This window comes from Neodiprion lecontei, chromosome 6 (assembly GCF_021901455.1).
Source record: "Neodiprion lecontei isolate iyNeoLeco1 chromosome 6, iyNeoLeco1.1, whole genome shotgun sequence".
NCBI lineage: Eukaryota > Metazoa > Arthropoda > Insecta > Hymenoptera > Diprionidae > Neodiprion > Neodiprion lecontei.
Genome location: NC_060265.1, coordinates 24,457,896 through 24,480,247, shown reverse-complemented (window position 1 = coordinate 24,480,247; position 22,352 = coordinate 24,457,896). Strand labels below are relative to the sequence as shown.

Genomic DNA, 22,352 nt, shown 5'->3' with positions numbered 1-22,352 from the left:
CACGATAAGACAATTACTTCTAGATATCTACTCTCACAGCCGTTTATATACATGAAAAAGATTTTGGACTTTGAGAGAGATTCGCAAGAACCATTCGACGAGATGTATAGATGCAGGTGTTCCTGGTCACTTGGAGAAAAGATCGCTGCTGAGGCATGATCCTGCGACTTTTTGTTCGGATCATTCATTCAGAATCCTGAAACTTTGTCAGAGCAGTACCAGCATCTCTTCATCCCTTGGAATCGTCAAACGGCGTGTTTTAACCAAAAGAACGGAGGTTGTATAGAAAAAGAATGTGAGAAGATGAAAGGAAGCTGAGTGTATATAGGAAAGGAAATGTCTTATAGCTAATATAGTTTTATCGACGTTTCATCCTAAAATAAACGCGTCCTTTAGTTTGAAAAATAATCTAAAGCACTGGTCTTCTGTCAAAAATATGATTAAATTTTCACGATTGAGCTTTGGAGTTAGTCCTTTGTTTCGTTTCTGCGAGCAGGTCAATCTTCTCATCCGAAGTCACATGTCTCTATTCCAAAACGTCAATTTAATCGAATAATCGAAATAGGTCACGTAGTATTTTTGTTCGAGCGCTGCTGCCTCGAGCGAAATCCGTCTGAACTGCGTTTAAATTTTACCGACCGGAAAACTTATCGAATTTTATTCACACCAGCCTGTTTCGTAGCCGACGGATTTTCAAGAAATTTAATTCTTACCACCGGCCAGCAGCCAATTATCATCGACATTTTCAACTTTGGAACCAGATGCCGTGATAGTCAACCCGAAAAAGCTCGATCCGGAGCTTTAAAATTCCATCCCTCGTACACAGAACGTTTTAGCGTTCACCATTCACCGCACATCTTTAATTGTAACGTCCTGATCTTTTACTGCCGTTTGTATTAGAATCGTAATCATTTTCCCAAGTTTCCTCTTTAGCACGTTTTTTCTTTTGGCTCTTTTTCCTCCATTCCACAATATCGCGATTTCCCCTCGTATTTGTATTATCGTACTGTGTCTGCAAAATTTGGCGATCGTCGCGGACTTCTTCCGGAGGGCTGGGAGGGGGTGGGGGGGCAAGGCGTCGTTGTTCCCGAAAACTTGGCCAGGAGAATAAATCTTCCTCCCCGCTAAGTCTTATCTCACTATATAGTTGTATACCTGCCTGTATAACTTTGAGTTCATTCGGAAAGGACGCCGCGCCCTATCGTGCCAACTGGATTAACTCGTCGAGTCCCTGGCCAAAACGTTGACTCGGAATTCTCGTCCTTCGCGCTTTGTCCTGACACTAAATCGAAGGATTATTTATTATAATTGATCGTTTATTAGTTATAAATTTCAATGATCCATGTTCTTATTTCGCGTATCAAGCTTATAAGCAAGCATCGTGCTTTAATTATTCGGAAAAATTAAAGTCGATCTGTCACGTAGCGTTCAGTGAAAACAAGATTTTATTTTAGGTGAAAAGCATACAGTAAAACGGTGGGCATATTTACCTTGACGGAGGAAAATAGAAAAAATTTAACCAAGCGAGAAGTTCAAACATTGAAAAATACCACCGTGTGGGAAATTTGTCGTGAATTAAAAGCTCTCAAGTAATTCACTTGCTTGTCTACTTTTTTCGGTACGATTGTTAAGGGCTACAACTAATATTTTTTTTTTGTTCAAGACAGAAAGGAAAAGAGTTGGAAGCTGGAATTCTCCGAGCTTGTACAAATAGGGGAGCGCGAGTATCGGGGTGCAGCTTTACAACCAAGAAAAAGTAGAGGAAAAATAAAAAATAGATACTTGCATGAGAAGATTAAACCGGGAAACACAACGTGTATACACACCTGCAACTTCATTTACACACACACACGTATAATAGATTAACAAAGCACACGTGTACACAGGTGGGATAGAGCCAGTGATAATGCAGTGCAGGCTGCAGCTATATTTCGTTTAGCTTTCTCCACGGTACGATTTAACGTCGTGGTAGCAAAGGGGTGGGAGGGGGTAGGAATTTTATGAGTTGAGAGTGAATTCGACCTCGGGTATAGGTGATATACGTGTGTGCACCGTTGGCTCCCTTTCCCAATCGTAAAACGCAACGTTCCACTGCCCTCTGTTATAAAAGTAACGCTGGTTAAAAGGGTGAATATCGGGGCTGAGACTCGGTCGGCTTGGCCGCGATTGACCGATCTGATAGGGCAGTTTCATTTGTCATTTTAGCTAACTGCCCCTTCCATCAGCGAACATTGACACGACGTGATTCGAATTAATCTTTTGCTTCTCTCTACTTTTTTTTTTTTTTTCGTCCCGCTTTTACGTATATTACGACAAAAGCTTATCGCTTTCATCTCTTTTTTCTTGTTCAAGTACCTCTCCTGCCGATAACTCGGGCTCGTTTCTAACCGGTAATTATGCCGCGTTTACGGCCTCGTTCAACGTTCTGCTGCCGCATGATCGCGTCGAAATGCCTAATTTTTTTTTCCTTTCTGCTCCTTCTTCCTTTTCTCACAGGTTTTCTGGTTTCCGCATTAATATCGTGCGATCCCTTGCTTGAGTACCATCTAGATTTTGATAAATATTGCACTGTATGGTGTGATGTTTCTATGTTTGACACGGGACGAGGTAGCAGAGTAAATTAAAAATTAAAATAGTGGATATAATAATATGTGGATTTAATAAGATATAACTACGAATTTTGAAGCCTTGATGATCGTAACAAAAAGCTACGGCATTGGTCGATCACAAGTGGCCAATGGACGGCAGATTGAGGGCGGATTAAAGGCCCACTCGTCTCGGGATTCGGCTGTTTGACGCTTCTTATGTTTCCAAAGTGGTTTATGACACGATAGCACGTAACTTCATTCACCGATGTGATTTTGCACGAAGTGTAAGCTACTAGTTCTGCGAAGCCTTGCTGGATCAGTGGGAAGAAAAATATTCGGTACGGAAACAAGAACGAATGGACTATACCTGGCGGTTCTAAATATTTTCACTTGTCTCGTACGTAGATGCGTTATTTTACACATGTACGTTACGAGTTTCAATGATGTTGGTCCTGGATAACTGATGATACCTGCTTCTGGCGATTTTTTAACGATAGAAAAATTATAATTTTAACGCGGACGAAAGTTTTCGAATTCCGTCACATATGTATACTGGAATGTCACGTTCCAGGGTACACTTCAACGGTAATAACTCAAACTTGCCAACGCAAACAAAATTCCATAGTTCATCTCGTCAAGCGACAAACAATCTGTGAAAAATGTTGACTGCTGTTCCGTTTTATTTCTTGTTTTGTTGTTGCCCTTTTTGGAACAATTACACCATGAAAAATTGAGGTAAAAGTTGAAAGGGGCGTAACATTTTCAACTTTTTGATCGGCATCATTTGGTGCGTGGCGTGTCGGAATTATCTAATGGGGCTTAAAGCCGATCGAAACAGTAAAACGCCCTTTTATACCCTGACGAAATCTACGCGAACATACATCCACGCTGCGCCGTGATTTCTGCTCTTTAATCTCTCCCGCAAGCTTCACAACGTAAAGCGTTACGGAAATGTTTCAGAATTTTTACCCCGGGATCTTCTGAAGTTACGCCGATGTCCTTTCGCGGTAGCCTAGCTGCCGGGTTATTCCGGTAGGCTCGGAAAGTTAAAGCGAGCCGAGGGATCTTATACGAGGCAATTTTACAGCCGCTAAAAATCCTTGGGAACGATTTTGAAATTTAAGTTCCTTGCGCAAAAGCATGCCTGACACGAGGAAACGCGAGTGACAAGCCTGCGGTTCGGCAGATAGATATCTTCGTCTCGTGCCTTATACCCAACGCTGTAAGATTCCTGGTTCGAAAGAAGGAACCTTTTACGCGCCCACATTCGGTGGAAACTGTGTGAGTGCGATACCGTAGATTTCACCCCAGAGATCATTGTCTCTGTAAAAGCTCTTCGTTCAGGGTTCCTGCATGTTTCAGCGGGGATTTAGACGATTATATTAAAGTTATTTGCTATATAGTCACGAGAAATGTACACCTGGGTTTGAGATGGAAAACGATCAGAGGATTTAGTTTACAGTCAGACATTTTATCCCACGTTCAGCTGCTTTGGCTGCACCGATGAAAAATATTATAATCTAACGAACTCGGTACATGGTAACTTCACGTTTGCGTTACGGCGTTATACCCTGCACGGCTCTGTGTTCAGACAGTTTTCAGATAATTTCGCTACAATAGTTCGCAGAAGTTTGTATATTTCATTATGAAACTCTGTATTTTGTGCTCCTCTACTTCCCGGTAAACGTGGCTCGCTGCCCCCGGCGATGCCATCGTTTGAATTATGAGGATAAGTTACATCGGCGTAGTGCAGCAATTGTGACGTAGAAAATTTAACGATTTGCCAACGCAGTTGACTCGCATTTATTGCCATTGCAGCTCGGTGAAACGGTTTACCGTCGCTTTGCGCTACAAAATAAGTATAATACAAGGAAGAAAAATTGTCCGTCTAAATTTAATCGGTTGTGGGGAATCGAAATTCGTCTTGACTGTGGTTACTGCAAAGCTAACTTTCTCTCATATTATACACAGCCTGAGGCGCGAGTGGTTAATTAATGTACTTCAAAGACGGAAAATATATCTTTGCGATTCAAAACAGTTTAATTCTCGCCGAAGCAAAGTTTAGAGGCCATTTGAAAATTTTAGTACCTCGTATCCTTTCTCATAGATTAGACTGCGGGGGTACTTTGATTGTGACGGATAAATATAAAGTAATTAAATTCTGCGAAGTTTCAATGAGAAAATGAAATGTGAAATTTGCTTTCTCTCTTTCTCTCTCTCTCTCTCTCTCTCTCTCTCTCTCTCTCTCTCTCTCTCTCTCTCTCTCTCTCCGTCTTACCGTTTCATTTCTTGAAAGTTTTTTACTCGTATCCCGAGTATTAATCGCTAGACTTTCGATTTTTGTTGGTGTTATTTTTTTCCGAATTTTATTGTGCTTGCAGCTGGATCCGTCCGAATCAATTTACAAAACCTCGGGTAATAAATATCGAGATAAAAATATATTTATACCGATATGAACCTTGTGTTTTGGGGTGTAAAACTGAAATAAAATCGTATACACGTATTTGCATGTTTCCAAAACGTGTTATCATTCCACACTTCTGACTTCACTTCAAAATGCACGCAAAGTAATTGTTCCGGGCGCTGTGGATTCAAAGATGCTTACACAAGAACCATGAAATATCAAGCATTTTCATTCACACGCCTGCTCGATCTAATTACCTTCCGTATTATAATTAATATCATGTAATCATAATACGCGAACGATATATCGTGACTGAAACAACGTAGTAAACAGTGATTAGTCTGTTCTAAATAATTTTCCAAATTATAATACGCGCAAACGAGTCACTCCGAATTTCTAATTGATATTACGTAATTGGGAAAATGATTATCCCCATGCTGGGGTGCATAGGCGTGGAAATGGGAATGAAAACAAGCTTGATTCTGCAGGGATAGGGAGCGTAATTATACCAAGTTATAATTACAGAGCATTTCTGCTACACCGCTTGTAATAACTTAATTGCCAATACTTATTCAAACCGGTGAAAACTTCTTCGCTTTGGCTTCGCTGCGTCAGTAATTTATATGTAACTATGTGGGTAATTATGCGTGGCAATATCGCGCGAGAAAAGAAAGATAACTATAAAACCATATCACAAAACGAATTCTGGTCTCTTAAGTGCCCGTTTCTCTTTTCACGATTTTCATTTGCCTTTCACGTTGAATTTGGCTTACCTGTATTTTCCCGTAGTTGAGCGCACAAAGATGAGATAAAGAGAGAGCGAGTGGAGGGAAAAAATTCAGCCGAAGCGTGCAGCATCGCGGCTGCACAGCTCTCAACTCATATACCTAATTTTTACCACTAATTTTAATAATGGGGTATAAAAGTAACCGCGGAAAATTGGAAAGTTTCCACACGATAAAATCGAGCTTAATTTTCAATAAATTCGCGCTCCGGGGCTGCCGGGGTAATTTATTTGGTAATTATAAAGTTACCAGCGACCGCCGCTAGTTGTGAATATTCCGAAACGATTACATCTATGATCGCATAAATTCAACGTTGCCCTTGCCTTTTTACCTTCCTGAGCCCGCAGCTCTCTGCGGTACAGCTTTGCTTAATACTTTCGAAAACGTGTTTTGCCCGCGTTCATACATACACACATATAGAAACGACGCAGCCGTTCCGACCGACAATTTATCACGCGTCTCGTGCGCATCAGTTGAGCGCGACGATTACATTTTCGAATAAATTTATTTTTTTTCTCGACTTATCTCAGCCTGCTTCTCGTTTTCATGCTTTGGCAGATAAGGGTGAGCTTTCGGTAATACGAACGTGCACCTTGCACCCATCATAATTTTCACCTCCTAGGTCGGCGAAGCTGGAGTTTATTACTTTTGCGACTCCCCCTTTTTCTTCAGCTTCCTTGTTTTCGTCCTACTTCTTTCACCTCCCAGTTCTTTCGTCAATTCCAGAGTATTTTCACGCCTCGTTATTTTGTTTCAAAAGTTTGACGAACTGCGGACGTGCAGAACCGGGTGGTTCGGCCCCGTCGCCTCGTGCAGGCTATTCAACATTTGCTGTAAGGGTGAACTTTTGAGTTTATTGACTTTACCTAAACTTGCTCACAGTTATAAAGAATATTCAGGGCTGGTTCGCCGAGCGCAACTATCATTCTCAACACGTGTGTATTACCATTCTTTTTCTCACCTTTAATGAGTATCTTCTTTTACACGATCGTCGAATCGATTTTTTACAAATTCGCTGCTCGGTAACGCCTGAAAAATTGAAATTTTAACCGACATGTACTGTATCTATGTATTATGTACGTACATAGAACGCATGTGTAATTAGGTACATACGAGAGCGGAGGAGGAGAGTTCAAAGCATCTTAAAACGCGAGAGCAGTGTCAGTTTGAAAAAAAAAAACCAAAATATGGAAACGAAAGTTGCTTCTGGCGCCACGGTGAGCTTATAAATTATGTATGATTACATTGCCTTGGAAGGTGGGTACGCCTGTACGTGCACTTCTTTATTGCTTATTGCTAGTTTTCTTGAAAATTTATTCGGATATTTTGCTTCTTCAATTTATTATTATTATTATTATTATTATTATTATTATTATCATCATTAAAAAAATCTATTCCATTGCTTATCATGGCATGTATTTTGCCCCTCGCATCACTTGCGGTTCCTCAGATGATCATCAACGAAATCTTCTTAGGCGGTGAACTTGAAATTAAAATGTACTATTTGCACAGTAATGGAGTAAACAATTACGTGAACAATATCACAGTGCTCGTATTGTTTATTTAAAATTCAGGAAGTAATATTTAAAATTTACCGCGTGAAATTGTAAATATACGAGTCACTACATGGGCCGTTCATTGAACTATCCGTAAAAAAAAAAAAAAAAAAAAAAAAAAAAAAAAAAAAAAAAAAAAAAAAAAAAAAAAAAAAAAATCAGTGACGTAATTACTTTTTCATTTGCTCTTGAATTTATGCTAATTTAATGCAAAGCGACGCTCCGATCGGACGCAATTCACCGAGTTGAGCTTCAACGGCTTAGAATGAAGTGAAAACTATTTTCACGAAGACCGAATGCTGCAATCTCCCGCAAGAAGAATTCTTCTTGTACACCGCGTTTATATCGATTTGCATCTGCGCGTGTACAGAGTTTCGATTGACTTTTACATGTGTATAGACTGGAGTTTTCACGGATTATATATTTATTCGCTTACTCGTTGAAAACTTACCTGCGCCGCGCCTCAGGGAGGTAAAAACTAACCGCGCGTGCTTATTCGCGACCAGAAACGTGGAAACGCCTCCGTGCAAACCGAACCCTCGTGAGGAGCCTTGGGCGTCGAGTTTGTTTCGCGAGATGTATCGAACGCCTGGTTTTCACGCTTGATTTTATTTTTTTACGAACCGCATGGCAGGGTCATCTGTTTTATGATTTTTAGGTATTTACGTTGCGAGTCGGAAGTGCTTCGAGCTTGGCGTTGGAGGTGGATTTAGGAAACATTTTTCGAAGCTTTCTTGCACCTTCTGTGTAATGGAAAAAAGCAGATAAATATGGAAAATGAAAATCTTGGTCCCTTACACCCCGCCGTACTTCACGAACTCGGTTCACCTGCGTCTAGATGGTGCATCTGTTCGCCGAGGTTACCTGTTATTACAGCGGATCGACTGCCCGGCAAAGTTCACGTCGCTTGCGCTTCCAACTCTAACGTATCTATAGTACCTAGTCCAATTATAATTTATTCAATATTCCGATTCAGCTGGCCTTATTATGCGACTTTCCAAGTTTTCTGGCCTCTTCGGCAGCAAAATGAAAAATAACCTTTCCGGCGATTCTTACACGAGTCTGTCTCAAATGCCTCGTGGGTGATTCCGAAGTTTCATTTTAATTTTTCCTCCACTCTTTCATTCTTTCTTTTGCCATTCTATTTCCATTCGCTGCTTTCTCCCATCTATATTCAACCCGAACTTATTCCTTCCATTAAAATAAAATAATAATAAATCACGTCGCATCTCTACTGCGCGGCTTAAGCTCTTCTTTGAAACGCGGTGTCTGGTCATACTCGAAATTTCCAGATCATAAAATCATCCCAGGGAATTTTCATGTCAGGTTGAGAGAATTTGACTAACTTATGTGCTTTTCTTATAAATGATCAAGTTGCGGGGTGGAATCGCGTTAGAAAATGGAAGATTGAAGCGAGTTTTTCAAATCCCGACAGTTTATTCTTCGAAAATTCTTCTTCGTAGAAATCTCGTGGTAAATTTCTTGTCAGGACTTGATTGTAAATCCCGTTAAAAGCTACATATCAAACCACTGCTAATTTGAAAGTCAACAATGGCCCATGAAATATAACTTTTAATCCGAATTCAACGTGGGCCTGATTTCCTCGGGGTATTCGTTCAGCTGCAAAAACGGAGACCCTTTACAACGGTCAGAAAGGTTGCGTCGAGAAAAAAAAATTTCGGTAACTGAATAGCGGTGAAAAACTCGTTACCAATCATTGTTACAGCATACGGTGCGTTACCACAGGCAATTGCAAATAATGGGAATGAATATCAATCCCGGAGGTAGGCGGATGCAGGCTCGTCGAGGTGCCCGTTAAATTGAGAGTTCACGTGACCAGTGATACTTTGTCCGTTTGAAATTGTAATTTATGAACCCGTGTGAGCCCCCCCCCCCCATCCTTCCCAAACCCAACCGCGAGAAGCTCGCCCGATTCGACCAGCAGAAACATGTACCTCTACCTACGGCCGAGGCTAGGTTCACTTCGACTGGACACGAAGCCAGACGTTTAGCCGAGGCATTCGCCAAGTCTGAATTCGCGGGCGGGGTTCCACCCCTTATCATATTCAAAGCGAGGGCTGTACGTAGTACGGCACCGGGGTCGACTGCGGAGTCGAGCTTTCGGATCCCAGCGGGCTATTTAGCGCATCTGTTTCCACGGTCGAGGGTCGAGGGGGGAGGTCAGGGGTGGTGAGGGGGGGGGGGGCTCTTCGTACGTGACCATATAATCCACGGCCCGATTCCAGCTGCAAGAATCGTTTAGCCCGTCTCGATCCGCGCCCCGATTAAATTCGCAAATTCGCTAATTCCCGCGGTTTCGTAAAATCGCGTGTATCGTGCGGTCGCTTTTCTGCTTCGCGATTCCGCATGGCCGATATTTTCGAATCGGTTTTTCCACCCCCGCTTCTCACACGCGTGTATGTATCCGAGACGACCTTCACCGCCGCCACGTATCCACCGCCAACGAGACGTGATCAGAACCCGAAGCGTCGACCCTTCACCGCGTCGTCTAGGGGTGGGAAAAAATTCTCAGATCCTGGCGCGAGTCGTGCGGTCCGTTTTTCGTGCAGACGCTTCAATCTCCAGAACGGCATCTTGATCTGCGCCGATTCGCGAGTAACATGTGACAGAGGGACGCTTTTGTGCAAACATATTCCCATATTCCCCTAGGAAATGGGGAGTCGACACTTGACTTCCTTGAAAGATGCATCATCGGGTGTGCACTTCGTGCGTCCTGGATAAATATACTCTTCTCACGAGATTCGGACGAGCTTTGCGATCTCAGCCGGGACGCGACGTCCGTATGGAACGCCGGAGGAACCGTGCGGAATGCACCGCCGGATTTTGAGCGACGGTTTCTCGCGGGTACACACTTGCGGACGAAACGAGTGGTGTACATGTGGGAAAGTACCTGCCACTTTTCTCGAGTCTCCAACCTTGGCTCTGCAGTCCGGACATTGTGCACCGAGAACAATGCGCGGTCGGCTTGCACGCGGAAGGATAACTCGCGTAGCTCTACCCCTTACTGTCCTAATTATTCGCAATTGAAGAGATCTCGCTGTGTTATACGTATACGAACGCGTACGTGTGTGTGTGGAATCCCTGCAGTCCAAGCTCACTGCCGCCAGCCGCCCACGGCTACAATTAGTTTCAAGAATCTTCTCGTAATTACCTCGATTGCAATTAACGTTACACCGAGGCGAGGCTGCTGTGCTGATTCCAGGTTCTTCGGCTTTCTTCGGTCCGTCATGCAGGTTGAATTGATCACCGTCCCTCAATGTGGTCGTTTTTATTTTCAACTTGGATTATTTTGCAGGATTACCAGTCTAGACTGTAGAGTACAGTGGGAAAATCACTGGAACGAAAAAATGTTAAATTGAGGGCTTAGAGGAGTTGAATTTGCGGTGATTGAGTTGAATTTTATTAAAATAAACTATCAGTGGAAGTAATAATGAAATATTAATACGCGGATTATGATGAAATTTCAGAGTCTGATCTTGACAGATTCCGATCCGTTTTGTTCCCGGATGGATACCATTAGAATTTAATGTTTTTGATCTCACGTGGGATCTGATGTTATTACCGACTGTGTCATGGATACGTCGACGGCGTGAAATGTTTTCTTGTTTGTTTTTCCTCGGTTCAAAAGCGTCACACTTACTAAAGGAAATAATTTTTCCATGCGAGCAAAGCGTAGTGGCGGAGAATTCACGCTCAGGAAAGAATCGCGTAAACAAGGAAACTCCGCGTTGTAGGCATGAATTGAAAAAATGAAACAAGGGACGCGTCCGTTGCTCCGTAATTTTCCCGCTTGTTCTACGGGTGGGAATAGCGTCACCACAAACGGGCAGCGCTACTCTTCTATTTTACGTCGCCTACCAGTCTCCATTTCACAGTCTCATCTCCATTTTTTTTTTTTTATAGCTAGTGTGCGGTTTAAATTTTCAAGGGAATATCCTCTGCGTTCAAGACTGTGAGGCGGTTATCTATTTCAACCGGATACACGACTGCTGATTGTGCAAAAATACTTTTGGAACAGTGTGTCTCGGATGTATGTATTTACCTTCGCGGAATAAGTTTCTTCTTTCAAACATTGACACGCGTTATTCGAAAACCTCTGTATCAAACTTGTAGCACGTTTCACTTCGATGGAAATCCTCAGATCCTCGAATCAAACTCGGATCTTTACCCCGTTCGGATTGCCTCGGCTACCTCAAATGCAGATTTTGAAGTCTTACCTTTTCGATCGTCACTGTTTATTCGGTTACAGATATTTCATTCAGAACATTATGCCACTTGTATTCCTCGTAGTCTCGTATCTTCAATGCGAGCCTTAAATCTCCACACAAAGGGTAGCTAAAATAATCCGGAGTGAACTTATGCTAAAGAAAAATTTGGCTCTTCAAAAGTTGTATGATTTAAAAAAAAAAAAAAGATTTCATTTTTATTCCATTGTTTCACCGGCGAAAAGGATTTCCTAATCACTCAATTATTGCAACTGATCCGCCCATTCCGATTTTTATCCGCGAGACCCCGCGACGGTGGCAAAAATACGTTTCGGTACCGCACGTACCTTCCCATACCCGTAATCCGACACTAAATCATCGCATTCTCCATCCCGTAGGTATACTTCTCATAAAAAAAATCTTTACATCGTGAAATGATACAGTAACGCGCTTGTCCCGCAGCGAAGGTCTGTGGTCAGCGGTCGAGGCGTCCCTGCACCGCGTATGAAACGCCATTTCAAATTCCCGAGTGATTTGCCTCCAGCCTTGGGACGGATACTTTGAGCGAAGTCGTTCGTTCGCTGCTGTGCGGTCGAGGAGCGGCGAAACTTTGAATTTTGATGTTTGCCGCGTGAAAATAAGCCTGGAAATTTCCTCCCTCGCCTGCATCGTCGCGACGGTGAGATTAACACAGAGTAGGCTCGTACCGACGTATTTATCCGTTTGCGGATCGTTAAAGCAGCACCGCGCATAAATTGCCGTGTATCGCAGAGTCGAATGCTGCCCGGCTGATCCCGAGCTACCCCATTACGTATACCTGGATACCTAAACTAGGTTTAGGTGTGTGCATCGCCGAGGTTGGCTATAGGTATGCACGCCGGATAATGATAACTTGGGGAGGCCAGGGCGTATTATCTTAGGTAATCTGTCTAATCGTATAAATCTTGCGCCGGGCGTAGTACTAACGAGAAACTCGAACCTCCTGGAGAAGGACGCCCATCGCCATCCCCGTCCTCATCCTTGTCCTCGTACTCATCCTCATCCTCATTCTCAGCCTCGATCGACCGACGCCCGTCTCTCGTCTCTCGTCTCTCGTCTCTCATCGTTCCTCCTCGATCTCGTTAAGTCTCCGAAGGCCGACGATTCGATAAGGGTCCCGTTTGCGTGACCTTTGGGATAATGGAAGATTTTTCAACAATTTTAAGGACAACGGGTCATTCTCTACCGCCTTCGTACCGTACCCAGGTAAGATTACAGAACCCTGCAGGATCCTTCGGCTACCGGATCAAGAGTTTCTGCCCTCGTTTTTTCTCACCATCTATTCGCGCCTCGTTTTATCATCCTTATATTTTCACATCGTCCTCCCTTTTACGAAATCCTGTTTCTCATCTTCCTCGCAATGCGCCAGAGGGCTCGGGAACCTTATCGTTACGTACAGTATGAAATTTGACTAAAAGAAATGCCATATTGAATTTTCTCGAAGAGTAAGTTTTCACGATTTTCAACTGACTGACGCAAGGAAATATCAATCGGGATTGAAATATTTCATGTAAAGGATGAAATTTCCTTCCCTTAACTTCTGTGTTAAGCGATTGACGAGAAATGTTTACAAAGGAATTGTGTAAATTATTGAAACAAAGAATCCTAATCTGACTAGTTGATTTTTTGAATAGACCACACTTCAAAAATTTCACCAAGTTTCCGTTGCTTACGTTGTGACATTTTTCAAGTTCTAACAAGTATAAAGTTTCAATCATTTATAATTCTCGCAAACGTGATTCGCACAGAGTTTCTGCGCATCGTCGACTTTGCTATTCATTTATTTGAAAAAATTTGAATATCGTCTTGCGTACAGATCGTTGAAACACTGAGTTCACCGGTTATCGAACTAGCTGAAAAGTTTTTTTCATCGTGATTTTCTCTGTGGTTAAACTTCGGAGTGCTCAACACTGATAATAACAACAATGCGGGGAAAAAATGAGAGTTCTCTTATTTTTTAATATCCGTAAAATAGATTTAATTCGTCTTAAGGATGAAAATTGTGTGGGTGTGAGTTGCAACTTTGCAGTAAACTTACACACCTTAATATAAGTACATTCATGTCACACGGGCTAAAAATTTGTGACGAACGTGCCTTATATACATGATCACTACCCCAATAATTTGCTTTTGTGAGAAAATGAAAGCGTACGCTGATCGAACCTTTTATTAACACCATGCGAGTACCAATGCGTGTTCAAGGATCACGAAGAGATGAATGAATGATGCAGAAGGGATCCGATTGTGTCACCCTCCAGGTGAAGAGCGTCGAAACTGGCAACGAAGCGGAGACCAAATATACCTCCGTTAAAATTATTCATATCTTGCAATTTTTCAAGGAAACAACACGTTTCATTTTTATTCGCAATCAATACTTGCGGATTAATTTTGCGTCAACTCGTGAAACTTTGTTAAAAACATGATCGACTTACCGTATTTTTAGTAAAAAGAAAATGTCGATTTCGTAATGAATTGTCTCGAAAGTGCGGAGAAACTTGTGTCATTTAAATAAAAAAATGAAAAGGTTTCCAGATGAATGTAGAATTGATTATGGAGCTCGAGATTTTTGCAACATTTTTCTATTATTTTATTTCAAAATGTTTTGGCCCGGGCAGGAAGCAGAGAAACAACTATGATGTCCGTACTAATCTTTCATTTGCCACCTATGTTTTCGCTTCCGCCGTTGGCCGCTTAGGAAAAATTCGTCTTAGGCTGTTCTTTACCCACTTAGGAGTGAGCAGAAATTAAAAAAAAAACGTACATCTCTAGTTTGAGGCTTCTTTTTGATATGGATGGACGAATTCGTCCTAGGTAGCCAACGGAGGGTCAAGGATCACCTCAAATTATGTTACATACGAGTAAAATTCGAGCGAAATATATACCCGTTCACATAACCCGTCGTCGTTGTATACATAAAATTGAGGCGATTAACGAAGGGGGTTAAAATTTTTGTTTCTTTTTTTGTTGAATCCTTCCTGCAACATTCCTCGCGCGTATTTTATACTGGAATACAGAAGCTCATTCAGAAAACAATGATTAATTATTGCAAATATTCGCCCTCGCGGAAGAAATTTCACAGCTCATGTATGAATGATAAAAACTGGAGTATGATAATGATGAGAGAGTAAAAAAAGGTGGTAAGAAACGCCTTTCCCGCATTTCCCGCAAGCTTCAGGCAAATTCGGTTGACCGGGCGTGCGGAAGGGTGGCACGCACCCTCGTTTGTCAGTTGAAATTCTTTCGTTCCGGTTGGGCCGCACCGGCGACGAGTGGCCCCAAGCGATCGCCTCCGACGCCGGCGTCGGGACGTCGAGTCGATCAAACGTCGCTCGAGGCGTTGACTTTAACTGTCGGCACGCGGACTCGCTTCGATGGCTCCCGTTCGTTTTCCCTGCCGACGCGGCGTGTCATCGGGACGAGCTTTCCGCCGCCACGCCGACTTGCTTCCTCGTTATAAACTCAGCCCGCGGGCTATGCAATCGGCGCTTTCCTCCCGCGAGCTTTTCACCGGGACAAATCGATCCGGCAGTATCAAGTGATACGAATTCGTTGCCAATTACATTTTCTATCGTTGATCAACAATACGGGGAACAGCGGCGTTCAAACGTGAAGCTTGCGCTAATTTACTCGGCTATTATGCTTCTAGGCGAATGCCCCTAACCCGGCTGTCTGTACAGGGCGTGAACTCTCGGAATAACGATTTTTCGAAATTTCGGAGGGAATCGCAAGAGCGATCGATGCCTGTCTCAAATTCAACCATCGAATCTGGAATTCTGTAGAACTCGAAAATATTCAACGGACACAAATCTTTGGAATCGCTTGATAGCGTGCCATTCGTTTCACAATTTCTTTCTCATAAATTTTCATTGTAAAATGTAGACGGATGATCGTTGATTTTTCATCACGCAAGTCTCGATATTGAAATTCCAGTGCTCGCGATCATTCGTATCCCAATTTTGCGAGTACAAGTTGCTGTATCAGCAGATTCATGCGAATGCTCGACGCACCGAATGTGCCATGGGTTTTGAATTGGCAAGTACTTGTTTCGCCTGGAGGATGAGCCGCAGCTCGAAGCTTCCGTGAGAGATTTGTCTTCCTTTCGAAATTGAGCCATCAGTCACTCGACCGGAAATGCGTGAAGGCGTGTCCCGTGACCCTGACGACGACATCGTCTTTCCTACTACTACGTGCTGGTTGTATAGGTACGAGGAATCTACGTATACATCTCGCGTTCAAAAATCGATATTCCCACACAGTCGTTTCACACCCTGTAATCTCACAAAATCGCCATTCGAGTAATAACTACATTCGATCAAACTTTTCTCGTTACCTCAATTACTCCGACTTCCTCCCTGCTGCGGTTCCGGTTTCACCAGTGCACAAAATCGTTCTTCTGAATAAGGGATGGCGATGGAAAGAAGAAGTGAAAAAATCCGGACCCTTATTCATGTCGACTGGTGGCAGTAAATACCAATATTTCAATAATTTCCTTCCGCCAGTTCGAGAAGTGACGAGAATTTCGAGAACCCGACGATCTGTTGCTTTTAAGGATAGGGTGGTTGGATAAAAATCGATACTCCTTACGAATTTTATTCCGAGATAGTCGTACATTTAGAATCTATTCACCGAATTATTATGATCGTACGCTACGAAGATCTCTACGAAATACGAAGTTAGAAATTGATGAAATTATAAAAAAATCTCGGACATATTCGTGATTCATTTTAACTCGCTTTGAATTGTTAAGAATCTAGTAGATTTATTGGATTTCGTTCTATGATGGCTTATTTTATTCAGAAGACTATTTTCTACGCAGTCACTGCAATTTAACATGGCTTTTCGTTGCTCGTAATCGATGTCGGTCCCGTGTTGTAAGATTAAATATTTGACGAAGCTAACGTGATGAAAAAAATTGTTTTAGTGAATTTGTAGAAGATGGTCTTCCAAATAAAACGAGCTTTCGTGGAGCAAGATCGAACGAATCCACTAGTGTCTTCATAACCATTTTGAAGCGACTGGAAATGGGGCATCAATATGAAATCTTGCGTTTATAATTTCCAATATCTTATTAATTTTTAATATTTCTAAGGATATTTTCATATCTTACGGGTACAATAATTTGACGAGTCCTCGTAAGGAAACGTTCATAAACCACCTGGTTCTATTTTCATTATGATTCAACCCCCCCTTCGTTCATGAAGTCTACCGTAGTCCCCCTCCCCCCGCCCAACTCTAATGGCGCATCGCTTTTGAATACTGTTAAATTTATTATTTTAATAAATATGTCGTGCATTTTACTGAAATCTACTATTATACGTGTAAAAATGAGTACCTACATTAGACATCTTATTAAGTTTCAAAAAAGGGAATCCCGAATTGAATATGACTAATTATATTGCTTTATTTTCAAGGCTCTCAAGGAATATAAAAGCTATGTGGCCTCCCTTTAATATCGCCTTCCCCCTCATGTGGTCTTCAAGTAGCTTCTTGCCCCCTCCCCCCTTCCCCCCGTAACTCCTAAATAAACTACGTGGCTTATGAACGTTCCCTTAATAAAATTTATAAAGTGTATCGATTTTAAGCCAGCCAGGTGCTTCAAGTACTAGTTTTCCGGCGTTTGTTCAGATAAATCGGTTGACCGACTTTCGAAAATGCGCCCTGACTAAGTACGCTAAATTATCGGGTCGGACCGTTTGTTACGTTTATTTATTACCGGCAAAGGAATGTTGCCACGCTGAAAGCCGTAAACCGCGATTCCTCTAATTTTACGTCCATCGAAATTCACAAAGGATTTCGTTCGAGGGGGGAAAGAATTAAATAATTTAGAAGACAAAAGTGGTGCCGTGGCGAAGAGCTCGAGGATTGTACCTTCAGCGATCGCTGGGAATTGAGCGGGAAGAAGAGAGAAGAAGAGAGGAGGGCTTCTTTCATCCTGCAGTCGAAAGCTGAACACTAACTGCGCGAGTGAGGTTGGTTTAATTTCTTCCGCCATCTTTGCTTTTCCCCGCAGCCGTTCTATGCTTTTCGCTTCTCAGCCTCGGGCCGCACTTTCATCTTATATGAAGTTAATTACATTTTTATTAGCTCCCTCCCTCCCTCCCTCCTCGAACCCCTTCTATCATTTTATCAAGCGAGAAGCCAAGTGCAGCCACGCTCTTCTCTTTGTCGTTTACCTAACGGGTTATACATGTACGTACAATGTATGTATGTGTCCGATATATACGTATACATGTATGTGCATGCCTACGCGGGGGCGGAATAGATGAGAATGGTTTTATTGTCTCCATTTAATTTTAGAACCTACTCGCTTCTTTTGAGTTTCTTTGACGCCAGCATTGTCAGCGTTGTCAGCAACAAAGAACTTTATGCGCGGGTATAACAATATCGAGAGGACCGTTGCTTGTCTCTCTCCCTCTCTCTCTCTCTCTCTCTCTCTCTCTGTCTCTCTCTCTCTCTCTCTCTCTCTCTCTCTCTCTCTCTCTCTCTCTCTCTCTCTCTCTCTCTCTCTTGGCGAGCTTCTAGTCGACCGGGTGAGTAAGTGATCAACCTTTTACCTGGAAATGAAATAAAACCAATCGGTTTCGCAGGGAAATCCTACAGAATTCGCAAATGTTGAAGGAGTCGCCGCCCGCTGCTCACTGGCATTATAAGCTGGCCACACCCCCCCGTTTTCTCAAGTTCAGCGAAATCCAAATCCCTCCGCAGATAGACGTCAAATCCCTTTGACATGAAAATCCTTGTGTCTGCACCCGACCCATTAACTTGTTGACAGGTCGCGATTGGCGTCGCAGACATTCCTCCGAAACCTTTGAAACAAATTGAATTTACCATGGCGCAAGAGTCTTGCAGTCATAACATCGTCAATGAAAGTTGTACAGTTTGTTTTCAGTGTCTTCATATAAGATTAATCCAAGAATATTGAAAAAAAAAAACAATATACCAAAGTTGATCGCATAATATCTGAATTGCTTTTGAAACCTTCTGTTCACCAATATTTATTTCCGTATTTGAATATCGGCTGTCAATCATTCTCTGGAAAACGAATGGCCAAAAAATGATTTTGAAAAAAAAAATAAAATAAAAATTGTATCATTTTCGACGAAACAATGTTTGTGACATTGAAACTTATACTCTGAAAAGTGATTTTTATTTTCCGTGCGCCGCGCTGATGCACCCTTGTTTTCGACGTTCGGGCAGATAGGTGCGGACGCGTTTCGTTGGTACACAGTCGATTACTTCGACACGAAGTACGTATCTTGTACCAATGAAGCGTATTTTTGTACTTTATGGGAATTTCGTTGCCCGCGGGAAGGCAATAAATCTACGGAAGCGTCACGATATCGGTGAAACAGCGGGCATTTCGTAAACCGGAGCAATTCGGGGCGTTCGTCTATATGGATTTGATCAGAAATGAAATCGTATAGCCGGAGAAGGAGTGATGAATATTTAAAGGGATTAACAGCGAGATATCGGAAACGTCTGTATAACAAGTGGGTGAATAAAAATCGATCGCGGCGTAATGCTCACCTTATATATAATACTTCGTTTCCGAATTAATTATATCATACCCCGTTGATTTGATAACTCGTTCCACTTCTTCTCTCCTCTTACTTTAGACGAGAGTTTTCCCTCGTCGTTATCTCTCGCCAGTTCCATAATTTTATTCAACCTCGTTTGAGAAAATTGTACCAGCGCAGAGGTCACGCCGTGCTCACTCTATCCTCCGAGCGTTTATCTTAAATCATGAACCAAACCGGAAACACTTTCCAAAGGTCCTTTCCGGACCCAAAAATATCCATTAACCGAATATCATTATTTCCCCCTGTCTCTTTGTGTTGTGTTACCTACCATTTCCAATGAAACGAGCTATTACCGTGAAAGTTCGCTTAGATTGCGAAAGAACCAAAGCTACGACCAGCGATCGTTACATTATCCGGTATTTTGCTCATTATCGTTAAGTGTAACGAGCGTTTCGCAGACCTTTGCAATTATTTTTTTCAAAGGGCTGAAAAATATAACCAAGACCACGACGCCTTGATTGATCGTTATATCGTGAAATGTGGAACTCTTGTTAAAAATATCATACATACATATATACATACGTACATACGTACATACATATGTACATACCTATATGAGAAAGTTCGTGCCGGTGACTTATACCTACCAAAGTTATTTTATTAAGCGAGTTTAAAGAAACTTCCACTCTTCTTGGTTCAAATGAAGTTTCAGACCTGGCAAAAGACGCGATCGAATCTGGCCCTGCATTGCAGAACCAGAGTCGAGGAGGAAAAGTATATAAATTGACTTCTTATTTTTGTGCAACGGGAAATTCGTGCACCTGTTAATTACCGTAGATTATTTCGTTATTTCCCGGAGTCGGATATCCTCGTGGAAAAGTGAACGAAATACTAAAAAAAAAATGTATAAATGGAAAATAACGCAACTCATCGGCCGTGTAAGTCATCTTTCGGCTCTCTAAATATTTCTGCCAAGGCGCGATTGTTGGCTTGTAACGGTCAGTCGGGTCTCGGCGAGGCGACCCCTCAGCCAAGTTAATCGTCAAGATGGTCAGTGAGCAGATTTGGAGCGGCGGTTTCCCGGCGGACCTCCAAGATTGACTTTAATTTGCTAGTCGGACTGACAGCCGGATAGAACGGAAACCTCGGCGATTTCCAGCGGGAGCGGGATATAGACGCTGGACGTACGGGACAACAGTCTCCGAGAAACTTCCTTGCAAATGGCATGGATTATTGTAGACAGCTGTTAAACATAGTTCTGCACTGCAAACTGGCACCAGTCAAAGGATTGGCCTGCAAGCTCGCGCCCGCGAACTTTAGTTTCGCTAAATCGACAGCCGGTCTAACGACTTTTGATATTACGTATGTATTTGGGTTCATTGTATTTGGTAGGATTTTTCAATGCAATTGAGAAAACGGTTGAAAAGTCATTAGGCACTTTCCGGCTTGCCTTTTCAATCGAGAATCAATAGATTTGCGGATGTTGCACGTGCTGCATCGGGCCGGTGTCAGCGGATAGGAATTTATTCGAAACTTTTTGCGGTGGGGGTCTTTCCACCATTTTTCGCTGGCATGCGACGCTTGGAAGATGAATATATGTACGTTTCCCGACACCGTCGGGATTAAAACAAATCTTATATATCCGTCTCGGAGACTCTCGGAGCCTCGGCGAACAGATTGAACGATGAATTTCTCGATCTCGATGCTATAGGTGATCGATCAAAATCCCAATTCCTCGGAGAATCAGGGCGCAATTCTCAACTCTTGCGACGCTTCCTCGCAGCTCTGATCCCGGGACGTTCGCGTATTAGAAATAAAACGAAATCGCTTCACCGAGAGATTTCCACGCCGTCAAATTTACAAAGAGGCACCTTGAGAGTCACGAATTACAGTCACGACTATTCTATTTCTGAGTAGGAACGTAGATTGGCTCGCGTTAAAACCGGCCCCGCGTATTTTACGTACGTCGACGCTTATTCGGTTAACACCGGCCCATTATCTTCGTCTCCGTCCGCCGAGTCGTCCTTCTCAAAGGGATCCTCGGAGGCGGTATAGAGACGTCTTCTAACAAGGTGAGACTCTCGCTGCCTCGGCGTTCGACGTTCGAAAATTGCCTCCGCCTTCAATGGTTGCCAATCAGGGTCTACTCGATCCGTTCGTATTCTCTCGCTGCACATTTATAGGCGCGGGAACTGCGCAACTTTGAAAGTGAATCACCGGCGGGTAAGTGCCATGAAACGGATGGGCTTCTCGGATCGATTCGCCGGGTGCGATATCGCGTGGTGATTGTCGTCGCGGCGCCGATGACTCTTATCTACATCTCGAATTTGCTCCTTTCCAGCCAAAAACTCCGTGAAATTTGGCGGTCCTCGCGTTACACGATTCGCGACCACCTTCGCAGGCGGAGCGAATCACTCCCCTCTCTGTCTCAGATCTCTTTCTTCCCTAATCCTCGATCGCCGACTTCGATCTTCGTCTTCCTTTACCGTAGGCAACGAGTCTCCGCGACCTCGATGAATCATTCACGACGAGCAAAGACTCTCTCGTCTGATGAGCTGCGAAGCTCTGGAGGGTCGCAAGCCGCAGGACCCTGCAATTAACTCACCCTCTCAAACCGGAAGCTGCACACAGTGACCATGCCGCGACAAGGGTCACCACTTGTGAAATATTAAACAGGCAGGTAGGAGTCTCGCAGTGTCGCAGGTACGACTGAAGCACGCTGTGGTCGGTGGAGCCTGGTTACGTATTCATAAACCGAACGCATCCGGAGTCCGCGATTACCGCTGTTTCCTTTACTCGACGCTTCTTAACTACGCGAAGCTCTCAAACGTGAACGCATGAAGCATTAACGAACCCGCAAAAGCGTATGGTGAGAAGCGCAAGGTTTTAATTATCATTCGTACGTTGGCGCGAACAAGTAAAATTGCGGATCCGAGCAGTGATATCAAGGAAAGAGGAGGTGGGACACCTCTTACGCTGGGATTTCATCGATGATTTCTGGCTTTGACTGTTTTCATCTTATTCAGCGTTCTTCAGTTCGGTATTTCGGAGAGATACGCTGCGGAGGCGTTGCCAAGTCACGCTAGTGGTGGTCAATGTTTCAATCCCCGGATCCGGATTTACTTCGAAGTTACCAAGGAAGCAATTCAGCACGGTTACCGCAAAGTTTGACCCAGATATAAGCACAAGGTACGCGCTGTCTACCTATCCTCGTGTCACTCGGCTTTTAGGAGT

At 43.1% G+C, this 22,352-nt stretch overlaps 1 protein-coding gene across 1 annotated transcript in view; it reads left to right on the top strand.

Moving 5' to 3' along the window:
- LOC107221612 (hemicentin-2) overlaps positions 1-22,352 on the top strand; it is a 302,996-nt gene that overhangs the window by 37,423 nt on the left and 243,221 nt on the right. The window lies entirely within an intron of this gene.